Source organism: Protopterus annectens, chromosome 2.part1 (assembly GCF_019279795.1).
Source record: "Protopterus annectens isolate FY-2018-M chromosome 2.part1, PAN1.0, whole genome shotgun sequence".
Taxonomy (NCBI): domain Eukaryota; kingdom Metazoa; phylum Chordata; order Ceratodontiformes; family Protopteridae; genus Protopterus; species Protopterus annectens.
Window position 1 is genome coordinate 1819709702 of NC_056729.1, and position 22987 is coordinate 1819732688.

General features: G+C 44.9%; 12 non-coding genes across 12 annotated transcripts; 9 read left to right on the forward strand and 3 right to left on the reverse strand.

The window, feature by feature from the left end:
• The first annotated feature begins 405 nt into the window (after positions 1-405).
• Positions 406-477, forward strand: TRNAV-AAC. The gene has a single exon. It is a non-coding gene; the product is annotated as a tRNA-Val (tRNA).
• A 446-nt stretch (positions 478-923) lies between these two features.
• Positions 924-995, reverse strand: TRNAN-GUU. The gene has a single exon. It is a non-coding gene; the product is annotated as a tRNA-Asn (tRNA).
• Positions 996-3331: 2336 nt separating this feature from the next.
• TRNAD-GUC lies at positions 3332-3403 on the forward strand. The gene has a single exon. It is a non-coding gene; the product is annotated as a tRNA-Asp (tRNA).
• An 807-nt stretch (positions 3404-4210) lies between these two features.
• TRNAV-AAC lies at positions 4211-4283 on the forward strand. The gene has a single exon. It is a non-coding gene; the product is annotated as a tRNA-Val (tRNA).
• A 445-nt stretch (positions 4284-4728) lies between these two features.
• On the reverse strand, positions 4729-4802 carry TRNAN-GUU. The gene has a single exon. It is a non-coding gene; the product is annotated as a tRNA-Asn (tRNA).
• Positions 4803-8014: 3212 nt separating this feature from the next.
• Positions 8015-8087, forward strand: TRNAV-AAC. The gene has a single exon. It is a non-coding gene; the product is annotated as a tRNA-Val (tRNA).
• A 2849-nt stretch (positions 8088-10936) lies between these two features.
• Positions 10937-11008, forward strand: TRNAD-GUC. Its single transcript has one exon. It is a non-coding gene; the product is annotated as a tRNA-Asp (tRNA).
• An 808-nt stretch (positions 11009-11816) lies between these two features.
• TRNAV-AAC lies at positions 11817-11889 on the forward strand. Its single transcript has one exon. It is a non-coding gene; the product is annotated as a tRNA-Val (tRNA).
• A 3728-nt stretch (positions 11890-15617) lies between these two features.
• Positions 15618-15690, forward strand: TRNAV-AAC. Its single transcript has one exon. It is a non-coding gene; the product is annotated as a tRNA-Val (tRNA).
• Positions 15691-16136: 446 nt separating this feature from the next.
• TRNAN-GUU lies at positions 16137-16210 on the reverse strand. The gene has a single exon. It is a non-coding gene; the product is annotated as a tRNA-Asn (tRNA).
• A 3203-nt stretch (positions 16211-19413) lies between these two features.
• On the forward strand, positions 19414-19486 carry TRNAV-AAC. Its single transcript has one exon. It is a non-coding gene; the product is annotated as a tRNA-Val (tRNA).
• Positions 19487-22336: 2850 nt separating this feature from the next.
• TRNAD-GUC lies at positions 22337-22408 on the forward strand. Its single transcript has one exon. It is a non-coding gene; the product is annotated as a tRNA-Asp (tRNA).
• Positions 22409-22987: the final 579 nt, after the last annotated feature.

The following is a 22987-nucleotide window of genomic DNA, read 5'->3' on the forward strand; positions in this document are numbered from 1 at the left end:
AGTTTTCGACATAGTTCTCTTACGGGTCTCTCACTCGGTGACCTCGCTAAATAAGTTGCTCACACTGTTCAGCACACTTTAAATATATTCATTAATTACTGCAAATATCGTGCGTTCTGTTTATTTACTTGGCGTGCTACACTTCTAACACGTGGAAACTAACTTGAGCTATTTGTCGCATAAGTTTGAGTCGAGGAAATCATGGCTGCAAAGAGTCAGTAGACCAGCGCATACCCACACGTGTGCGTGCGTGTGTGTGCACACATATAACGGTCTCCACCTATCTGCCTCTCAATCTATAGCAATAGCTATATATGCGTATCGTAGACAGACAGCTAGCTAGCTAGCTGGCTGGCTAACTAACTAGAACACACTGAGATGTCTTGGAGAGGTGGCCTGCAACCAGGTTCTGTAGTCTAGTGGTTATCCGTCTGCTTAACACGCAGAAGGTCCTGGGTTCGATCCCCAGTGGAACCATTATGCCAGTGCAAGATAAGAGAATTGGGGTAGGCGTGATGAAGCATAACAGATTCGATTCCAGTAACCCAATCCTTGGTTTGAGATACCTTTAAATGTGCTCTTGATTGCTTCAGATAAAACTGCTTCAATTGAGAAAAATCCTGCTCTGCTGTGCGACAGTATATCAGTTGACGTACGGATTGCAAGGGCACAGAAACAATTGCCGACGTATTTTAGATTACGTTCGAAATGTGTTTAAATGCACAGATGCTAAGTATTTTAAAATAAAACCGCAGCTCTTTTAGTAACATCTTTACAGGTTGGTAGGTGGCCACAAGGCCTCTGGCAGGTCGATCACTAGGGAGCCTGACCCGGTTTCCTCACTGCCCCAAAGTAAGTACGGCCTGGAAGATCAGTTTTATTAACGGGTCAGCACCTGAGGTCTCTTCAGTAGCAAGAAGAAGCGTCCCTGGGTGGGCTTGAACCACCAACCTTTCGGTTAACAGCCGAACGCTAACCGATTGCGCCACAGAGACATAGGATCACCTTCTCCAAAAGTACAGCAAAAAGGGGAAACCTCTCCGTCGCACTACAAACTCAAACGCCAGAGATTTAACCGGTGTAAAATACCATCATCCACTTGGAGATATTATGAATAAGCTTTGTGTTAATACAATGGGAAAAATGTCTGATGAGCATTGTATATTATGTCTCCATAAAAACAAGTGAAGAGGTATTACGGTAAGACTAACTCATCATTTTGCAAACTGCACAGACTGCAACACGGTAGAATTGTGCACTGACACTTTGCAGAGTATTGCGGGTGCGCAGTTTGGGTTTTCCAGCGGGTTGGGTTTGCAGAGATTGAGTGAGTTAATGCAGCCATAGATGGCTGTCACCTTTTAGTGTGTAAAATATGGCACGCAGCAGGTGAGAAGATGTGCTGGGTATTGATTGGAAAGGAACATGTAAGGCAGAGAAGGAGCAAATGCAGTTAAAGTAGAAGTGCCAGTAGAGCGTGCAGGTGCTTGCTTTCTTCGAGAGTTGACTATATCTCAGGTGGCACAGGACATCAGCTAAGCCGGTATAGCTGGCGTGCAATGGTGCTGTGAGCACCCCAGGCTTGACATGCCCCGCTACACTCTGACTTGCCCTGTAGCAGTGTTGTCTTAGCGGTAAGAGTCACGAAGCCACATTAGAAAAGAAGGAAAGACCGAAGACAACTGCATGGATGGAAATGAAAATGAAAGAACTACGAATCTATCCCAGGCCGTTGGTAAATAATCCTCAGAAGAAAGTTCTATCTTTGTTGGACACTCTGCGATAATCAATATTATATCTCTGATAACAGATCTGTTAATTCTATATTTAACAACATACAGCGTATACAACTGAAAGGGGAGCTGTTGTAAATATGGTATACAGTTGTTTGAAATGATAGTTAAGAATACTGTGTAAATGCTATCTTAATGGAAAATGAAAAAATATCTGAGGGAGAAAAGAAAAAAAGAAAGGCGTGAGAGCAGAAACTGAAGTGGCACGGATGGGCAGAGGGGACAATAGCTGAAGAAAGTGGCTGACAGGGGCTGTCCGCAGTGGCTCGCCCACACTGGGAACAGATATACTTCTGGCAAGATCGCCTGTTGTAGAGCATCCCCTCCAGTAGAGTCGTGGGGACAAAGGATGAAGTACTGCAGGACAAAACACCATAAGTGGGCAGGCTGACATGCGTAAGAAACCTGGATTTTAAAATTCTAAGACAGCCCGAGGAAAAGTTTCAGAGAGTGACCCCGAGCTAAAGCATGGCTTTATGGGTATGCTAATCAGGTGATGGGTGACATTTCATTTTATAGCCTTTTTTGTCAGTTCTCAAATTAAAAAGAGATCCAGCACTGCACAGATGTGATACCTGAGCAGAAGGGGCAATCTGTTTATTCGACAAACTGAAAGGAGTAACCACGGAAATCAAGCTTGTTTTACCAGCTCATTAGCATGACCAGAATGCCATGGTTTACCATGTATTTTCTCCCACTTGCGATTCTTTCTTTGTCACGAGCTGGATTTGGAAACAGACGGTGTCGTTTCTCAGCACAGATGTCATCACACTCCTTCATTTTCGAAACGTAGCTGAGTTTTTTGGTCGCTGTAATCTTAATAAACTCCTCTTGTCTTATCAAAGGAGGTCCAGCAACCACACCCCCCCCGCCCCGAGTTGTTTGGGGTTTCCGATTTTTTTTCACCCTCCCTTTTATGTCAGCTATGTGCCTGTAGTTTTCCTAGTATCAGTCACGTCCTGGTGGGTGGCATCTCTTCCTTGTCAAGACAAGGTGCTTCTTATATCTTTCATATAGATTGCCATCCGTTGTGATCTAGTCTTTCTTACGTCTTCCTCTTTGGCCGGCATCTCACGTGGTCAGCAGTTTGCATCCTGACATCACACGTCCTAGAACTCAATCTTACATTCTTCTCGGCCACTTCCTGAGTATCAGAAGCACTTAAGACACGGAGGGAGCAGCTTCAGAGACAAGAAACTCCCTTCAGTTAGAACATTCGTTCATTCAGTTGAAGGCCGAGAGACTCCCCGAATTCAAAACATTTGTTTCCCCCTCTTTTGGCTGATAGCTCACTTTCAGTCCAGCGTCGAGAGTGAGCTTCAAGTGCGACAACTCTTCCCCGCATGTAACTACGAATAATTAATTCGCTCACAGATTGCCCCACTTTATTCATTCAAAGGAAAATGAGCTATGTAGTTTAAGGCTGCTCGTTTCAAAATTCCATTTGAAGTACCAGTAGAGAAAATGATGGCAGTAACCTTAAGTGTGTTAACCCTATGGACTTGTCTGCCGTCGGACAGGGTCAAGTGCCAGTGGCTTCCTCGTTAGTATAGTGGTGAGTATCCCCGCCTGTCACGCGGGAGACCGGGGTTCGATTCCCCGACGGGGAGTATGTAGCTTCTTTTTGGTCTAGCTTTCATCAGAGCACTGGATCATGCCTGTGAACTATTAACAACCTATTAATAGTTATATCGACTATTCATTTCTGTGGTACGTGGTTTGATTCTGACAAAACTCCTTTAGTGACTGCGTTAGATGGAGCGAGTGACTTAACCAGACTCACCAATGGGGCATTCTTGTTTGGTTTGACTCCTTAACAGTCCCCTTGACTGCAGGCCTAGTAACTAGCTGTCAGCCCATTGCCACGAGCTTCCTGCTTTCTATCACTGCTTTTCAGCAGTGAGTACAACCTGATTTCCAGATAGTCACCCCCTACCTGTAGTGCTGAAGCTCAACCTGGTGTCGGGCCTAGTATAAGGGGCAAGGTGTAGCTCAGCAACTTGAAAGATTGCAGTTTTCGACATAGTTCTCTTACCGGGTCTCTCACTCGGTGACCTCGCTAAATAAGTTGCTCACACTGTTCAGCACACTTTAAATATATTCATTAATTACTGCAAATATCGTGCGTTCTGTTTATTTACGGCGTGCTACACTTCTAACACGTGGAAACTAACCCGAGCTATTTGTCGCATAAGTTTGAGTCGAGGAAATCATGGCTGCAAAGAGTCAGTAGACCAGCGCATACCGCAGCGTGTGCGTGCGTGTGTGTGCACACATATGAACATATCTGCCTAGCAGCCACTCCATCTATAGCAATAGCTATATATACGTATACATAGACAGACAGCTAGCTAGCTAGCTGGCTGGCTAACTAACTAGAACACAGTGAGATGTCTAGGAGAGGAGGCGAGCAAGCAGGTTCTGTAGTGTAGTGGTTATCACGTCTGCTTAACACGCAGAAGGTCCTGGGTTCGATCCCCAGTGGAACCATTATGCCAGTGCAAGATAAGAGAATTGGGGTAGGCGTGATGAAGCATAACAGATTCGTTTCCAGTAACCCAATCCTTGGTTTGAGATACCTTTAAATGTGCTCTTGATTGCTTCAGATAAAACTGCTTCAATTGAGAAAAATCCTGCTCTGCTGTGCGACAGTATATCAGTTGACGTACAGATTGCAAGGGCACAGAAACAATTGCCGACGTCTTTAGATTACGTTCGAAATGTGTTTAAATGCACAGATGCTAAGTATTTTGAAATAAAACCGCAGCTCTTTTAGTAACATCTTTACAGGTTGGTAGGTGGCCACAAGGCCTCTGGCAGGTCGATCACTAGGGAGCCTGACCCGGTTTCCTCACTGCCCCAAAGTAAGTACGGCCTGGAAGATCAGTTTTATTAACGGGTCAGCACCTGAGGTCTCTTCAGTAGCAAGAAGAAGCGTCCCTGGGTGGGCTTGAACCACCAACCTTTCGGTTAACAGCCGAACGCGCTAACCGATTGCGCCACAGAGACATAGGATCACCTTCTCCAAAAGTACAGCAAAAAGGGGAAACCTCTCCGTCGCACTACAAACTCAAACACCAGAGATTTAACCGGTGTAAAATACCATCATCCCCTTGGAGATATTATGAATAAGCTTTGTGTTAATACAATGGGAAAAATGTCTGATGAGCATTGTATATTATGTCTCCATAAAAACAAGTGAAGAGGTATTCCGGTAAGACTAACTCATCATTTTGCAAACTGCGCACAGACTGCAACACGGTAGAATTGTGCACTGACACTTTGCAGAGTATTGCGGGTGCGCAGTTTGGGTTTTCCAGCGGGTTGGGTTTGCAGAGATTGAGTGAGTTAATGCAGCCATAGATGGCTGTCACCTTTTGGTGGGTAAAATATGGCACGCAGCAGGTGAGAAGATGTGCTGGGTATTGATTGGAAAGGAACATGTAAGGCAGAGAAGGAGCAAATGCAGTTAAAGTAGAAGTGCCAGTAGAGCGTGCAGGTGCTTGCTTTCTTGGAGAGTTGACTATATCTCAGGTGGCACAGGACATCAGCTAAGCCGGTATAGCTGGCGTGCAATGGTGCTGTGAGCACCCCAGGCTTGACATGCCCCGCTACACTCTGACTTGCCCTGTAGCAGTGTTGTCTTAGCCGGTAAGGAGTCGCGAAGCCACATTAGAAAAGAAGGAAAGACCGAAGACAACTGCATGGATGGAAATAAAAATGAAAGAACTACGAATCTATCCCAGGCCGTTGGTAAATAATCGTCAGAAGAAAGTTCTATCTTTGTTGTACACTCTGCGATAATCAATATTATATCTCTGATAACTGATCTGTTAATTCTATATTTAACAACATACAGCGTATACAACTGAAAGTGGAGCTGTTGTAAATATGGTATACAGTGGTTTGAAATGATAGTTAAGAATACTGTGTAAATGCTATCTTAATGGAAAATGAAAAAATATCTGAGGGAGAAAAGTAAAAAAGAAAGAGGCGTGAGAGCAGAAAGTGAAGTGGCACGGATGGGCAGAGGGGACAATAGCTGAAGAAAGTGGCTGACAGGGGCTGTCGGCACTGGCTCGCCCTCACTGGGAACAGATATACTTCTGGCAAGATCGCCTGTTGTAGAGCATCCCCTCCAGTAGAGTCGTGGGGACAGAGGATGAAGTACTGCAGGACAAAACACCATAAGTGGGCAGGCTGACATGCGTAAGAAACCTGGATTTTAAAATTCTAAGACAGCCCGAGGAAAAGTTTCAGAGAGTGACCCCGAGCTAAAGCATGGCTTTATGGGTATGCTAATCAGGTGATGGGTGACATTTCATTTTTATAGCCTTTTTTGTCAGTTCTCAAATTAAAAAGAGATCCAGCACTGCACAGATGTGATACCTGAGCAGAAGGGGCAATCTGTTTATTCGACAAACTGAAAGGAGTAACCACGGAAATCCAAACTTGTTTTACCAGCTCATTAGCATGACCAGAATGCCATGGTTTACCATGTATTTTCTCCCACTTGCGATTCTTTCTTTGTCACGAGCTGGATTTGGAAACAGACGGTGTCGTTTCTCAGCACAGATGTCATCACACTCCTTCATTTTCGAAACGTAGCTCAGTTTTTTGGTCGCTGTAATCTTAATAAACTCCTCTTGTCTTATCAAAGGAGGTCCAGCAACCACAGCCCCTCCGCCCCGAGTTGTTTGGGGTTTCCGATTTTTCACCCTCCCTTTTATGTCAGCTATGTGCCTGTAGTTTTCCTAGTATCAGTCACGTCCTGGTGGGTGGCATCTCTTCCTTGTCAAGACAAGGTGCTTCTTATATCTTTCGTATAGATTGCCATCCGTTGTGATCTAGTCTTTCTTACGTCTTCCTCTTTGGCCGGCATCTCACGTGGTCAGCAGTTTGCATCCTGACATCACACGTCCTAGAACTCAATCTTACATTCTTCTCGGCCACTTCCTGAGTATCAGAAGCACTTAAGACACGGAGGAGCAGCTTCAGAGACAAGAAACTCCCTTCAGTTAGAACATTCGTTCATTCAGTTGAAGGCGGAGAGACTCCCCGAATTCAAAACATTTGTTTCCCCCTCTTTTGGCTGATAGCTCACTTTGAGTCCAGCGTCGAGGTGAGCTTCAAGTCGACAACTCTTCCCCACATGTAACTACTGAATAATTAATCCGCTCACAGATTGCCCCACTTTATTCATTCAAAGGAAAATGAGCTATGTAGTTTAAGGCTGCTCGTTTCAAAATTCCATTTGAAGTACCAGTACACTAAATGATGGCAGTAACCTTAAGTGTGTTAACCCTATGGACTTGTCTGCCGTCGGACAGGGTCAAGCACCAGTGGCTTCCTCGTTAGTATAGTGGTGAGTATCCCCGCCTGTCACGGGGAGACGGGGTTCGATTCCCGGCGGGGAGTATGTAGCTTCTTTTGGTCTAGCTTACATCAGAGCACTGGATCATGCCTGTGAACTATTAACAACCTATTAATAGTTATATCGACTATTCATTTCTGTGAGTGCGTGGTTTGATTCTGACAAAACTCCTTTAGTGACTGCGTTAGATGGGCGGTGACTTAACCAGACTCACCAATGGGGCATTCTTGTTTGGTTTGACTCCTTAACAGTCACCTTGACTGCAGGCCTAGTAACTTGCTGTCAGCCCATTGCCACGAGCTTCCTGCTTTCTATCACTGCTTTTCAGCAGTGAGTACAACACAGTTTTCCAGATAGTCACCCCCTACCTGTAGTGCTGAAGCTCAACCTGGTGTCGGGCCTAGTATAAGGGGCAAGGTGTAGCTCAGCAACTTGAAAGATTGCAGTTTTCGACATAGTTCTCTTACGGGTCTCTCACTCGGTGACCTCGCTAAATAAGTTGCTCACACTGTTCAGCACACTTTAAATATATTCATTAATTACTGCAAATATCGTGCGTTCTGTTTATTTATGGCGTGCTACACTTCTAACACGTGGAAACTAACCCGAGCTATTTGTCGCATAAGTTTGAGTCGAGGAAATCATGGCTGCAAAGAGTCAGTAGACCAGCGCATACCGCAGCGTGTGCGTGCGTGTGTGTGCACACATAAAAGCGTATCTACCTATTCGCCTCTCCATCTATAGCAATAGCTATATATGCGTATCGTAGACAGACAGCTAGCTAGCTAGCTGGCTGGCTAACTAACTAGAACACAGTGAGATGTCTAGGAGAGGAGGCGAGCAAGCAGGTTCTGTAGTGTAGTGGTTATCACGTCTGCTTAACACGCAGAAGGTCCTGGGTTCGATCCCCAGTGGAACCATTATGCCAGTGCAAGATAAGAGAATTGGGGTAGGCGTGATGAAGCATAACAGATTCGTTTCCAGTAACCCAATCCTTGGTTTGAGATACCTTTAAATGTGCTCTTGATTGCTTCAGATAAAACTGCTTCAATTGAGAAAAATCCTGCTCTGCTGTGCGACAGTATATCAGTTGACGTACGGATTGCAAGGGCACAGAAACAATTGCCGACGTATTTTAGATTACGTTCGAAATGTGTTTAAATGCACAGATGCTAAGTATTTTAAAATAAAACCGCAGCTCTTTTAGTAACATCTTTACAGGTTGGTAGGTGGCCACAAGGCCTCTGGCAGGTCGATCACTAGGGAGCCTGACCGGGTTTCCTCACTGCCCCAAAGTAAGGGTGGCCTGGAAGATCAGTTTTATTAACGGGTCAGCACCTGAGGTCTCTTCAGTAGCAAGAAGAAGCGTCCCTGGGTGGGCTTGAACCACCAACCTTTCGGTTAACAGCCGAGCAGCTAACCGATTGCGCCACAGACACATAGGATCACCTTCTCCAAAAGTACAGCAAAAGGAAACCTCTCCGTCGCACTACAAACTCAAACGCCAGAGATTTAACTGGTGTAAAATACCATCATCCCCTTGGAGATATTATGAATAAGCTTTGTGTTAATACAATGGGAAAAATGTCTGATGAGCATTGTATATTATGTCTCCATAAAAACAAGTGAAGAGGTATTACGGTAAGACTAACTCATCATTTTGCAAACTGCGCACAGACTGCAACACGGTAGAATTGTGCACTGACACTTTGCAGAGTATTGCGGGTGCGCAGTTTGGGTTTTCCAGCGGGTTGGGTTTGCAGAGATTGAGTGAGTTAATGCAGCCATAGATGGCTGTCACCTTTTAATTGGGTAAAATATGGCACGCAGCAGGTGAGAAGATGTGCTGGGTATTGATTGGAAAGGAACATGTAAGGCAGAGAAGGAGCAAATGCAGTTAAAGTAGAAGTGCCAGTAGGCGTGCAGGTGCTTGCTTTCTTGGAGAGTTGACTATATCTCAGGTGGCACAGGACATCAGCTAAGCGGTATAGCTGGCGTGCAATGGTGCTGTGAGCACCCCAGGCTTGATATGCCCCGCTACACTCTGACTTGCCCTGTAGCAGTGTTGTCTTAGCCGGTAAGTCGAGAGGCCACATTAGAAAAGAAGGAAAGACCGAAGACAACTGCATGGATGGAAATAAAAATGAAAGAACTACGAATCTATCCCAGGCCGTTGGTAAATAATCCTCAGAAGAAAGTTCTATCTTTGTTGTACACTCTGCGATAATCAATATTATATCTCTGATAACTGATCTGTTAATTCTATATTTAACAACATACAGCGTATACAACTGAAAGTGGAGCTGTTGTAAATATGGTATACAGTGGTTTGAAATGATAGTTAAGAATACTGTGTAAATGCTATCTTAATGGAAAATGAAAAAATATCTGAGGGAGAAAAGTAAAAAAGAAAGAGGCGTGAGAGCAGAAAGTGAAGTGGCACGGATGGGCAGAGGGGACAATAGCTGAAGAAAGTGGCTGACAGGGGCTGTCGGCACTGGCTCGCCCTCACTGGGAACAGATATACTTCTGGCAAGATCGCCTGTTGTAGAGCATCCCCTCCAGTAGAGTCGTGGGGACAGAGGATGAAGTACTGCAGGACAAAACACCATAAGTGGGCAGGCTGACATGCGTAAGAAACCTGGATTTTAAAATTCTAAGACAGCCCGAGGAAAAGTTTCAGAGAGTGACCCCGAGCTAAAGCATGGCTTTATGGGTATGCTAATCAGGTGATGGGTGACATTTCATTTTTATAGCCTTTTTTGTCAGTTCTCAAATTAAAAAGAGATCCAGCACTGCACAGATGTGATACCTGAGCAGAAGGGGCAATCTGTTTATTCGACAAACTGAAAGGAGTAACCACGGAAATCCAAACTTGTTTTACCAGCTCATTAGCATGACCAGAATGCCATGGTTTACCGTGTATTTTCTCCCACTTGCGATTCTTTCTTTGTCACGAGCTGGATTTGGAAACAGACGGTGTCGTTTCTCAGCACAGATGTCATCACACTCCTTCATTTTCGAAACGTAGCTGAGTTTTTTGGTCGCTGTAATCTTAATAAACTCCTCTTGTCTTATCAAAGGAGGTCCAGCAACCACAGCCCCGCCCCCCAGTTGATTGGGGTTTCTGATTTTTCACCCTCCCTTTTATGTCAGCTATGTGCCTGTAGTTTTCCTAGTATCAGTCACGTCCTGGTGGGTGGCATCTCTTCCTTGTCAAGACAAGGTGCTTCTTATATCTTTCGTATAGATTGCCATCCGTTGTGATCTAGTCTTTCTTACGTCTTCCTCTTTGGCCGGCATCTCACGTGGTCAGCAGTTTGCATCCTGACATCACACGTCCTAGAACTCAATCTTACATTCTTCTCGGCCACTTCCTGAGTATCAGAAGCACTTAAGACACGGAGGGAGCAGCTTCAGAGACAAGAAACTCCCTTCAGTTAGAACATTCGTTCATTCAGTTGAAGGCCGAGACTCCCTGAATTCAAAACATTTGTTTCCCCCTCTTTTGGCTGATAGCTCACTTTCACTCCAGCGTCGAGGGTGAGCTTCAAGTGCGACAACTCTTCCCCACATGTAACTTCGAATAATTAATCCGCTCACAGATTGCCCCACTTTATTCATTCAAAGGAAAATGAGCTATGTAGTTTAAGGCTGCTCGTTTCAAAATTCCATTTGAAGTACCAGTAGAGAAAATGATGGCAGTAACCTTAAGTGTGTTAACCCTATGGACTTGTCTGCCGTCGGACAGGGTCAAGCACCAGTGGCTTCCTCGTTAGTATAGTGGTGAGTATCCCCGCCTGTCACGCGGGAGATCGGGGTTCGATTCCCCGACGGGGAGTATGTAGCTTCTTTTTGGTCTAGCTTTCATCAGAGCACTGGATCATGCCTGTGAACTATTAACAACCTATTAATAGTTATATCGACTATTCATTTCTGTGGTACGTGGTTTGATTCTGACAAAACTCCTTTAGTGACTGCGTTAGATGGAGCGAGTGACTTAACCAGACTCACCAATGGGGCATTCTTGTTTGGTTTGACTCCTTAACAGTCACCTTGACTGCAGGCCTAGTAACTTGCTGTCAGCCCATTGCCACGAGCTTCCTGCTTTCTATCACTGCTTTTCAGCAGTGAGTACAACCTGAATTTCCAGATAGTCACCCCCTACCTGTAGTGCTGAAGCTCAACCTGGTGTCGGGCCTAGTATAAGGGGCAAGGTGTAGCTCAGCAACTTGAAAGATTGCAGTTTTCGACATAGTTCTCTTACCGGGTCTCTCACTCGGTGACCTCGCTAAATAAGTTGCTCACACTGTTCAGCACACTTTAAATATATTCATTAATTACTGCAAATATCGTGCGTTCTGTTTATTTACTTGGCGTGCTACACTTCTAACACGTGGAAACTAACTTTGAGCTATTTGTCGCATAAGTTTGAGTCGAGGAAATCATGGCTGCAAAGAGTCAGTAGACCAGCGCATACCGACGCGTGTGCGTGCGTGTGTGTGCACACATATAAACGTATCTACCTATCTGCCTCTCCATCTATAGCAATAGCTATATGCGTATCGTAGACAGACAGCTAGCTAGCTAGCTGGCTGGCTAACTAACTAGAACACAGTGAGATGTCTAGGAGAGGAGGCGAGCAAGCAGGTTCTGTAGTGTAGTGGTTATCACGTCTGCTTAACACGCAGAAGGTCCTGGGTTCGATCCCCAGTGGAACCATTATGCCAGTGCAAGATAAGAGAATTGGGGTAGGCGTGATGAAGCATAACAGATTCGTTTCCAGTAACCCAATCCTTGGTTTGAGATACCTTTAAATGTGCTCTTGATTGCTTCAGATAAAACTGCTTCAATTGAGAAAAATCCTGCTCTGCTGTGCGACAGTATATCAGTTGACGTCACAGATTGCAAGGGCACAGAAACAATTGCCGACGTATTTTAGATTACGTTCGAAATGTGTTTAAATGCACAGATGCTAAGTATTTTAAAATAAAACCGCAGCTCTTTTAGTAACATCTTTACAGGTTGGTAGGTGGCCACAAGGCCTCTGGCAGGTCGATCACTAGGGAGCCAGACCCGGTTTCCTCACTGCCCCAAAGTAAGTACGGCCTGGAAGATCAGTTTTATTAACGGGTCAGCACCTGAGGTCTCTTCAGTAGCAAGAAGAAGCGTCCCTGGGTGGGCTTGAACCACCAACCTTTCGGTTAACAGCCGAGCAGCTAACCGATTGCACCACAGAGACATAGGATCACCTTCTCCAAAAGTACAGCAAAAAGGGGAAACCTCTCCGTCGCACTACAAACTCAAACGCCAGAGATTTAACCGGTGTAAAATACCATCATCCCCTTGGAGATATTATGAATAAGCTTTGTGTTAATACAATGGGAAAAATGTCTGATGAGCATTGTATATTATGTCTCCATAAAAACAAGTGAAGAGGTATTACGGTAAGACTAACTCATCATTTTGCAAACTGCGCACAGACTGCAACACGGTAGAATTGTGCACTGACACTTTGCAGAGTATTGCGGGTGCGCAGTTTGGGTTTTCCAGCGGGTTGGGTTTGCAGAGATTGAGTGAGTTAATGCAGCCATAGATGGCTGTCACCTTTTGGTGGGTAAAATATGGCACGCAGCAGGTGAGAAGATGTGCTGGGTATTGATTGGAAAGGAACATGTAAGGCAGAGAAGGAGCAAATGCAGTTAAAGTAGAAGTGCCAGTAGGGCGTGCAGGTGCTTGCTTTCTTGGAGAGTTGACTATATCTCAGGTGGCACAGGACATCAGCTAAGCCGGTATAGCTGGCGTGCAATGGTGCTGTGAGCACCCCAGGCTTGACATGCCCCGCTACACTCTGACTTGCCCTGTAGCAGTGTTGTCTTAGCCGGTAAGGTGTCGCGAAGCCACATTAGAAAAGAAGGAAAGACCGAAGACAACTGCATGGATGGAAATAAAAATGAAAGAACTACGAATCTATCCCAGGCCGTTGGTAAATAATCCTCAGAAGAAAGTTCTATCTTTGTTGTACACTCTGCGATAATCAATATTATATCTCTGATAACTGATCTGTTAATTCTATATTTAACAACATACAGCGTATACAACTGAAAGGCGAGCTGTTGTAAATATGGTATACAGTGGTTTGAAATGATAGTTAAGAATACTGTGTAAATGCTATCTTAATGGAAAATGAAAAAATATCTGAGGGAGAAAAGTAAAAAAGAAAGAGGCGTGAGAGCAGAAAGTGAAGTGGCACGGATGGGCAGAGGGGACAATAGCTGAAGAAAGTGGCTGACAGGGGCTGTCGGCACTGGCTCGCCCTCACTGGGAACAGATATACTTCTGGCAAGATCGCCTGTTGTAGAGCATCCCCTCCAGTAGAGTCGTGGGGACAGAGGATGAAGTACTGCAGGACAAAACACCATAAGTGGGCAGGCTGACATGCGTAAGAAACCTGGATTTTAAAATTCTAAGACAGCTGTGGAAAAGTTTCAGAGAGTGTCCCCGAGCTAAAGCATGGCTTTATGGGTATGCTAATCAGGTGATGGGTGACATTTCATTTTTATAGCCTTTTTTGTCAGTTCTCAAATTAAAAAGAGATCCAGCACTGCACAGATGTGATACCTGAGCAGAAGGGGCAATCTGTTTATTCGACAAACTGAAAGGAGTAACCACGGAAATCCAATCTTGTATTGCCAGCTCATTAGCATGACCAGATTGCCATGGTTTACCAAGTATTTTTTTCCCACTAGCGATTCTTTCTTTGACACGAGCTGGATTTGGAAACGGACGGAGTCGTTTCTCAGCACAGATGTCATCACAGTCCTTCATTTTGAAGCGTAGCTGAGGTTTTTGGTCGCTGTAATCTTAATAAACTCCTCTTGTCTTATCAAAGGAGGTCCAGCAACCACAGCCCCGCCCGAGTTGTTTGGGGTTTCGATTTTTCACCCTCCCTTTTATGTCAGCTATGTGCCTGTAGTTTTCCTAGTATCAGTCACGTCCTGGTGGGTGGCATCTCTTCCTTGTCAAGACAAGGTGCTTCTTATATCTTTCATATAGATTGCCATCCGTTGTGATCTAGTCTTTCTTACGTCTTCCTCTTTGGCCGGCATCTCACGTGGTCAGCAGTTTGCATCCTGACATCACACGTCCTAGAACTCAATCTTACATTCTTCTCGGCCACTTCCTGAGTATCAGAAGCACTTAAGACACGGAGGAGCAGCTTCAGAGACAAGAAACTCCCTTCAGTTAGAACATTCGTTCATTCAGTTGAAGGCGAGAGACTCCCGAATTCAAAACATTTGTTTCCCCTCTTTTGGCTGATAGCTCACTTTCAGTCCAGCGTCGAGGTGAGCTTCAAGTCGACAACTCTTCCCACATGTAACTACGAATAATTAATTCGCTCACAGATTGCCCCACTTTATTCATTCAAAGGAAAATGAGCTATGTAGTTTAAGGCTGCTCGTTTCAAAATTCCATTTGAAGTACCAGTAGAGAAAATGATGGCAGTAACCTTAAGTGTGTTAACCCTATGGACTTGTCTGCCGTCGGACAGGGTCAAGCGCCAGTGGCTTCCTCGTTAGTATAGTGGTGTGTATCCCCGCCTGTCACATGGGAGACCGGGGTTCGATTCCCCGACGGGGAGTATGTAGCTTCTTTTTGGTCTAGCTTTCATCAGAGCACTGGATCATGCCTGTGAACTATTAACAACCTATTAATAGTTATATCGACTATTCATTTCTGTGGATTGTGGTTTGATTCTGACAAAACTCCTTTAGTGACTGTGTTCGATGGAGCGAGTGACTTAACCAGACTCACCAATGGGGCATTCTTGTTTGGTTTGACTCCTTAACAGTCACCTTGACTGCAGGCCTAGTAACTTGCTGTCAGCCCATTGCCACGAGCTTCCTGCTTTCTATCACTGCTTTTCAGCAGTGAGTACAACCTGATTTCCAGATAGTCACCCCCTACCTGTAGTGCTGAAGCTCAACCTGGTGTCGGGCCTAGTATAAGGGGCAAGGTGTAGCTCAGCAACTTGAAAGATTGCAGTTTTCGACATAGTTCTCTTACGGCGTCTCTCACTCGGTGACCTCGCTAAATAAGTTGCTCACACTGTTCAGCACACTTTAAATATATTCATTAATTACTGCAAATATCGTGCGTTCAGTTTATTTACTTGGCGTGCTACACTTCTAACACGTGGAAACTAACCCGAGCTATTTGTCGCATAAGTTTGAGTCGAGGAAATCATGGCTGCAAAGAGTCAGTAGACCAGGGCATACCGACGCGTGTGCGTGCGTGTGTGTGCACACATATAAGCGTATCTACCTATCTGCCTCTCCATCTATAGCAATAGCTATATATGCGTATCGTAGACAGACAGCTAGCTAGCTAGCTGGCTGGCTAACTAACTAGAACACAGTGAGATGTCTAGGAGAGGAGGCGAGCAAGCAGGTTCTGTAGTGTAGTGGTTATCACGTCTGCTTAACACGCAGAAGGTCCTGGGTTCGATCCCCAGTGGAACCATTATGCCAGTGCAAGATAAGAGAATTGGGGTAGGCGTGATGAAGCATAACAGATTCGTTTCCAGTAACCCAATCCTTGGTTTGAGATACCTTTAAATGTGCTCTTGATTGCTTCAGATAAAACTGCTTCAATTGAGAAAAATCCTGCTCTGCTGTGCGACAGTATATCAGTTGACGTACGGATTGCAAGGGCACAGAAACAATTGCCGACGTATTTTAGATTACGTTCGAAATGTGTTTAAATGCACAGATGCTAAGTATTTTAAAATAAAACCGCAGCTCTTTTAGTAACATCTTTACAGGTTGGTAGGTGGCCACAAGGCCTCTGGCAGGTCGATCACTAGGGAGCCTGACCCGGTTTCCTCACTGCCCCAAAGTAAGTACGGCCTGGAAGATCAGTTTTATTAACGGGTCAGCACCTGAGGTCTCTTCAGTAGCAAGAAGAAGCGTCCCTGGGTGGGCTTGAACCACCAACCTTTCGGTTAACAGCCGAACGTGCTAACCGATTGCGCCACAGAGACATAGGATCACCTTCTCCAAAAGTACAGCAAAAAGGGGAAACCTCTCCGTCGCACTACAAACTCAAACGCCAGAGATTTAACCGGTGTAAAATACCATCATCCCCTTGGAGATATTATGAATAAGCTTTGTGTTAATACAATGGGAAAAATGTCTGATGAGCATTGTATATTATGTCTCCATAAAAACAAGTGAAGAGGTATTACGGTAAGACTAACTCATCATTTTGCAAACTGCGCACAGACTGCAACACGGTAGAATTGTGCACTGACACTTTGCAGAGTATTGCGGGTGCGCAGTTTGGGTTTTCCAGCGGGTTGGGTTTGCAGAGATTGAGTGAGTTAATGCAGCCATAGATGGCTGTCACCTTTTAATTGGGTAAAATATGGCGCAGCAGGTGAGAAGTTGTGCTGGGTATTGATTGGAAAGGAACATGTAAGGCAGAGCAGGTGCAAATGCAGTTAAAGTAGAAGTGCCGGTAGGCGTGCAGGTGCTTGCTTTCTTGGAGAGTTGACTATATCTCAGGTGGCACAGGACATCAGCTAAGCCGGTATAGCTGGCGTGCAATGGTGCTGTGAGCACCCCAGGCTTGACATGCCCCGCTACACTCTGACTTGCCCTGTAGCAGTGTTGTCTTAGCCGGTAAGGAGTTGCGAAGCCACATTAGAAAAGAAGGAAAGACCGAAGACAACTGCATGGATGGAAATAAAAATGAAAGAACTACGAATCTATCCCAGGCCGTTGGTAAATAATCCTCAGAAGAAAGTTCTATCTTTGTTGTACACTCTGCGATAATCAATATTATATCTCTGATAACTGATCTGTTAATTCTATATTTAACAACATACAGCGTATACAACTGAAAGGCGAGCTGTTGTAAATATGGTATACAGTGGTTTGAAATGATAGTTAAGAATACTGTGTAAATGCTATCTTAATGGAAAATGAAAAAATATCTGAGGGAGAAAAGAAAAAAAGAAAGGCGTGAGAGCAGAAACTGAAGTGGCACGGATGGGCAGAGGGGACAATAGCTGAAGAAAGTGGCTGACAGGGGCTGTCGGCACTGGCTCGCCCTCACTGGGAACAGATATACTTCTGGCAAGATCGCCTGTTGTAGAGCATCCCCTCCAGTAGAGTCGTGGGGACAAAGGATGAAGTACTGCAGGACAAAACACCATAAGTGGGCAGGCTGACATGCGTAAGAAACCTGGATTTTAAAATTCTAAGACAGCCGCAGGAAAAGTTTCAGAGAGTGACCCGAGCTAAAGCATGGCTTTATGGGTATGCTAATCAGGTGATGGGTGACATTTCATTTTTATAGCCTTTTTTGTCAGTTCTCAAATTAAAAAGAGATCCAGCACTGCACAGATGTGATACCTGAGCAGAAGGGGCAATCTGTTTATTCGACAAACTGAAAGGAGTAACCACGGAAATCAAACTTGTTTTACCAGCTCATTAGCATGACCAGAATGCCATGGTTTACCATGTATTTTCTCCCACTTGCGATTCTTTCTTTGTCACGAGCTGGATTTGGAAACGGACGGTGTCGTTTCTCAGCACAGATGTCATCACACTCCTTCATTTTGAAGCGTAGCTGAGTTTTTGGTCGCTGTAATCTTAATAAACTCCTCTTGTCTTATCAAAGGAGGTCCAGCAACCACAGCCCCTCCCGCCCGAGTTGTTTGGGGTTTCCGATTTTTTTTCACCCTCCCTTTTATGTCAGCTATGTGCCTGTAGTTTTCCTAGTATCAGTCACGTCCTGGTGGGTGGCATCTCTTCCTTGTCAAGACAAGGTGCTTCTTATATCTTTCGTATAGATTGCCATCCGTTGTGATCTAGTCTTTCTTTCGTCTTCCTCTTTGGCGGCATCTCACGTGGTCAGCAGTTTGCATCCTGACATCACCGTCCTAGAACTCAATCTTACATTCTTCTCGGCCACTTCCTGAGTATCAGAAGCACTTAAGACACGGAGGGAGCAGCTTCAGAGACAAGAAACTCCCTTCAGTTAGAACATTCGTTCATTCAGTTGAAGGCGAGAGACTCCCGAATTCAAAACATTTGTTTCCCCTCTTTTGGCTGATAGCTCACTTTCAGTCCAGCGTCGAGGTGAGCTTCAAGTCGACAACTCTTCCCCACATGTAACTTCTGAATAATTAATCCGCTCACAGATTGCCCCACTTTATTCATTCAAAGGAAAATGAGCTATGTAGTTTAAGGCTGCTCGTTTCAAAATTCCATTTGAAGTACCAGTAGAAAATGATGGCAGTAACCTTAAGTGTGTTAACCCTATGGACTTGTCTGCCGTCGGACAGGGTCAAGCACCAGTGGCTTCCTCGTTAGTATAGTGGTGAGTATCCCCGCCTGTCACGGGGAGACGGGGTTCGATTCCCTGACGGGGAGTATGTAGCTTCTTTTTGGTCTAGCTTTCATCAGAGCACTGGATCATGCCTGTGAACTATTAACAACCTATTAATAGTTATATCGACTATTCATTTCTGTGATGCGTGGTTTGATTCTGACAAAACTCCTTTAGTGACTGCGTTAGATGGGCGAGTGACTTAACCAGACTCACCAATGGGGCATTCTTGTTTGGTTTGACTCCTTAACAGTCACCTTGACTGCAGGCCTAGTAACTTGCTGTCAGCCCATTGCCACGAGCTTCCTGCTTTCTATCACTGCTTTTCAGCAGTGAGTACAACCTGAATTTCCAGATAGTCACCCCCTACCTGTAGTGCTGAAGCTCAACCTGGTGTCGGGCCTAGTATAAGGGGCAAGGTGTAGCTCAGCAACTTGAAAGATTGCAGTTTTCGACATAGTTCTCTTACGGGTCTCTCACTCGGTGACCTCGCTAAATAAGTTGCTCACACTGTTCAGCACACTTTAAATATATTCATTAATTACTGCAAATATCGTGCGTTCTGTTTATTTATGGCGTGCTACACTTCTAACACGTGGAAACTAACCCGAGCTATTTGTCGCATAAGTTTGAGTCGAGGAAATCATGGCTGCAAAGAGTCAGTAGACCAGCGCATACCGCAGCGTGTGCGTGCGTGTGTGTGCACACATATAAGCGTATCTACCTATCTGCCTCTCCATCTATAGCAATAGCTATATATGCGTATCGTAGACAGACAGCTAGCTAGCTAGCTGGCTGGCTAACTAACTAGAACACAGTGAGATGTCTAGGAGAGGAGGCGAGCAAGCAGGTTCTGTAGTGTAGTGGTTATCACGTCTGCTTAACACGCAGAAGGTCCTGGGTTCGATCCCCAGTGGAACCATTATGCCAGTGCAAGATAAGAGAATTGGGGTAGGCGTGATGAAGCATAACAGATTCGTTTCCAGTAACCCAATCCTTGGTTTGAGATACCTTTAAATGTGCTCTTGATTGCTTCAGATAAAACTGCTTCAATTGAGAAAAATCCTGCTCTGCTGTGCGACAGTATATCAGTTGACGTACGGATTGCAAGGGCACAGAAACAATTGCCGACGTATTTTAGATTACGTTCGAAATGTGTTTAAATGCACAGATGCTAAGTATTTTAAAATAAAACCGCAGCTCTTTTAGTAACATCTTTACAGGTTGGTAGGTGGCCACAAGGCCTCTGGCAGGTCGATCACTAGGGAGCCAGACCCGGTTTCCTCACTGCCCCAAAGTAAGTATGGCCTGGAAGATCAGTTTTATTAACGGGTCAGCACCTGAGGTCTCTTCAGTAGCAAGAAGAAGCGTCCCTGGGTGGGCTTGAACCACCAACCTTTCGGTTAACAGCCGAGCAGCTAACCGATTGCACCACAGAGACATAGGATCACCTTCTCCAAAAGTACAGCAAAAAGGGGAAACCTCTCCGTCGCACTACAAACTCAAACGCCAGAGATTTAACCGGTGTAAAATACCATCATCCACTTGGAGATATTATGAATAAGCTTTGTGTTAATACAATGGGAAAAATGTCTGATGAGCATTGTATATTATGTCTCCATAAAAACAAGTGAAGAGGTATTACGGTAAGACTAACTCATCATTTTGCAAACTGCGCACAGACTGCAACACGGTAGAATTGTGCACTGACACTTTGCAGAGTATTGCGGGTGCGCAGTTTGGGTTTTCCAGCGGGTTGGGTTTGCAGAGATTGAGTGAGTTAATGCAGCCATAGATGGCTGTCACCTTTTGGTGGGTAAAATATGGCACGCAGCAGGTGAGAAGATGTGCTGGGTATTGATTGGAAAGGAACATGTAAGGCAGAGAAGGAGCAAATGCAGTTAAAGTAGAAGTGCCAGTAGAGCGTGCAGGTGCTTGCTTTCTTGGAGAGTTGACTATATCTCAGGTGGCACAGGACATCAGCTAAGCCGGTATAGCTGGCGTGCAATGGTGCTGTGAGCACCCCAGGCTTGACATGCCCGGCTACACTCTGACTTACCCTGTAGCAGTGTTGTCTTAGCCGGTAAGGGGTCGCGAAGCCACATTAGAAAAGAAGGAAAGACCGAAGACAACTGCATGGATGGAAATAAAAATGAAAGAACTACGAATCTATCCCAGGCCGTTGGTAAATAATCCTCAGAAGAAAGTTCTATCTTTGTTGTACACTCTGCGATAATCAATATTATATCTCTGATAACTGATCTGTTAATTCTATATTTAACAACATACAGCGTATACAACTGAAAGGCGAGCTGTTGTAAATATGGTATACAGTGGTTTGAAATGATAGTTAAGAATACTGTGTAAATGCTATCTTAATGGAAAATGAAAAAATATCTGAGGGAGAAAAGTAAAAAAAGAGGCGTGAGAGCAGAAACTGAAGTGGCACGGATGGGCAGAGGGGACAATAGCTGAAGAAAGTGGCTGACAGGGGCTGTCGGCACTGGCTCGCCCTCACTGGGAACAGATATACTTCTGGCAAGATCGCCTGTTGTAGAGCATCCCCTCCAGTAGAGTCGTGGGGACAGAGGATGAAGTACTGCAGGACAAAACACCATAAGTGGGCAGGCTGACATGCGTAAGAAACCTGGATTTTAAAATTCTAAGACAGCCGAGGAAAAGTTTCAGAGAGTGACCCGAGCTAAAGCATGGCTTTATGGGTATGCTAATCAGGTGATGGGTGACATTTCATTTTTATAGCCTTTTTTGTCAGTTCTCAAATTAAAAAGAGATCCAGCACTGCACAGATGTGATACCTGAGCAGAAGGGGCAATCTGTTTATTCGACAAACTGAAAGGAGTAACCACGGAAATCCAAACTTGTTTTACCAGCTCATTAGCATGACCAGAATGCCATGGTTTACCAAGTATTTTTTCCCACTTGCGATTCTTTCTTTGTCACGAGCTGGATTTGGAAACGGACGGTGTCGTTTCACAGCACAGATGTCATCACACTCCTTCATTTTCGAAACGTAGCTGAGTTTTTTGGTCGCTGTAATCTTAATAAACTCCTCTTGTCTTATCAAAGGAGGTCCAGCAACCACACCCCCCCGCCCCGAGTTGTTTGGGGTTTCCGATTTTTTTTCACCCTCCCTTTTATGTCAGCTATGTGCCTGTAGTTTTCCTAGTATCAGCCACGTCCTGGTGGGTGGCATCTCTTCCTTGTCAAGACAAGGTGCTTCTTATATCTTTCATATAGATTGCCATCCGTTGTGATCTAGTCTTTCTTACGTCTTCCTCTTTGGCCGGCATCTCACGTGGTCAGCAGTTTGCATCCTGACATCACACGTCCTAGAACTCAATCTTACATTCTTCTCGGCCACTTCCTGAGTATCAGAAGCACTTAAGACACGGAGGGAGCAGCTTCAGAGACAAGAAACTCTCTTCAGTTAGAACATTCGTTCATTCAGTTGAAGGCGAGACTCCCGAATTCAAAACATTTGTTTCCCCTCTTTTGGCTGATAGCTCACTTTCAGTCCAGCGTCGAGGTGAGCTTCAAGTCGCGACAACTCTTCCCCGCATGTAACTACGAATAATTAATTCGCTCACAGATTGCCCCACTTTATTCATTCAAAGGAAAATGAGCTATGTAGTTTAAGGCTGCTCGTTTCAAAATTCCATTTGAAGTACCAGTAGAAAATGATGGCAGTAACCTTAAGTGTGTTAACCCTATGGACTTGTCTGCCGTCGGACAGGGTCAAGCGCCAGTGGCTTCCTCGTTAGTATAGTGGTGAGTATCCCCGCCTGTCACGCGGGAGACCGGGGTTCGATTCCCCGACGGGGAGTATGTAGCTTCTTTTTGGTCTAGCTTTCATCAGAGCACTGGATCATGCCTGTGAACTATTAACAACCTATTAATAGTTATATCGACTATTCATTTCTGTGATGCGTGGTTTGATTCTGACAAAACTCCTTTAGTGACTGCGTTAGATGGAGCGAGTGACTTAACCAGACTCACCAATGGGGCATTCTTGTTTGGTTTGACTCCTTAACAGTCACCTTGACTGCAGGCCTAGTAACTTGCTGTCAGCCCATTGCCACGAGCTTCCTGCTTTCTATCACTGCTTTTCAGCAGTGAGTACAACCTGAATTTCCAGATAGTCACCCCCTACCTGTAGTGCTGAAGCTCAACCTGGTGTCGGGCCTAGTATAAGGGGCAAGGTGTAGCTCAGCAACTTGAAAGATTGCAGTTTTCGACATAGTTCTCTTATGGGGTCTCTCACTCGGTGACCTCGCTAAATAAGTTGCTCACACTGTTCAGCACACTTTAAATATATTCATTAATTACTGCAAATATCGTGCGTTCTGTTTATTTATGGCGTGCTACACTTCTAACACGTGGAAACTAACTTTGAGCTATTTGT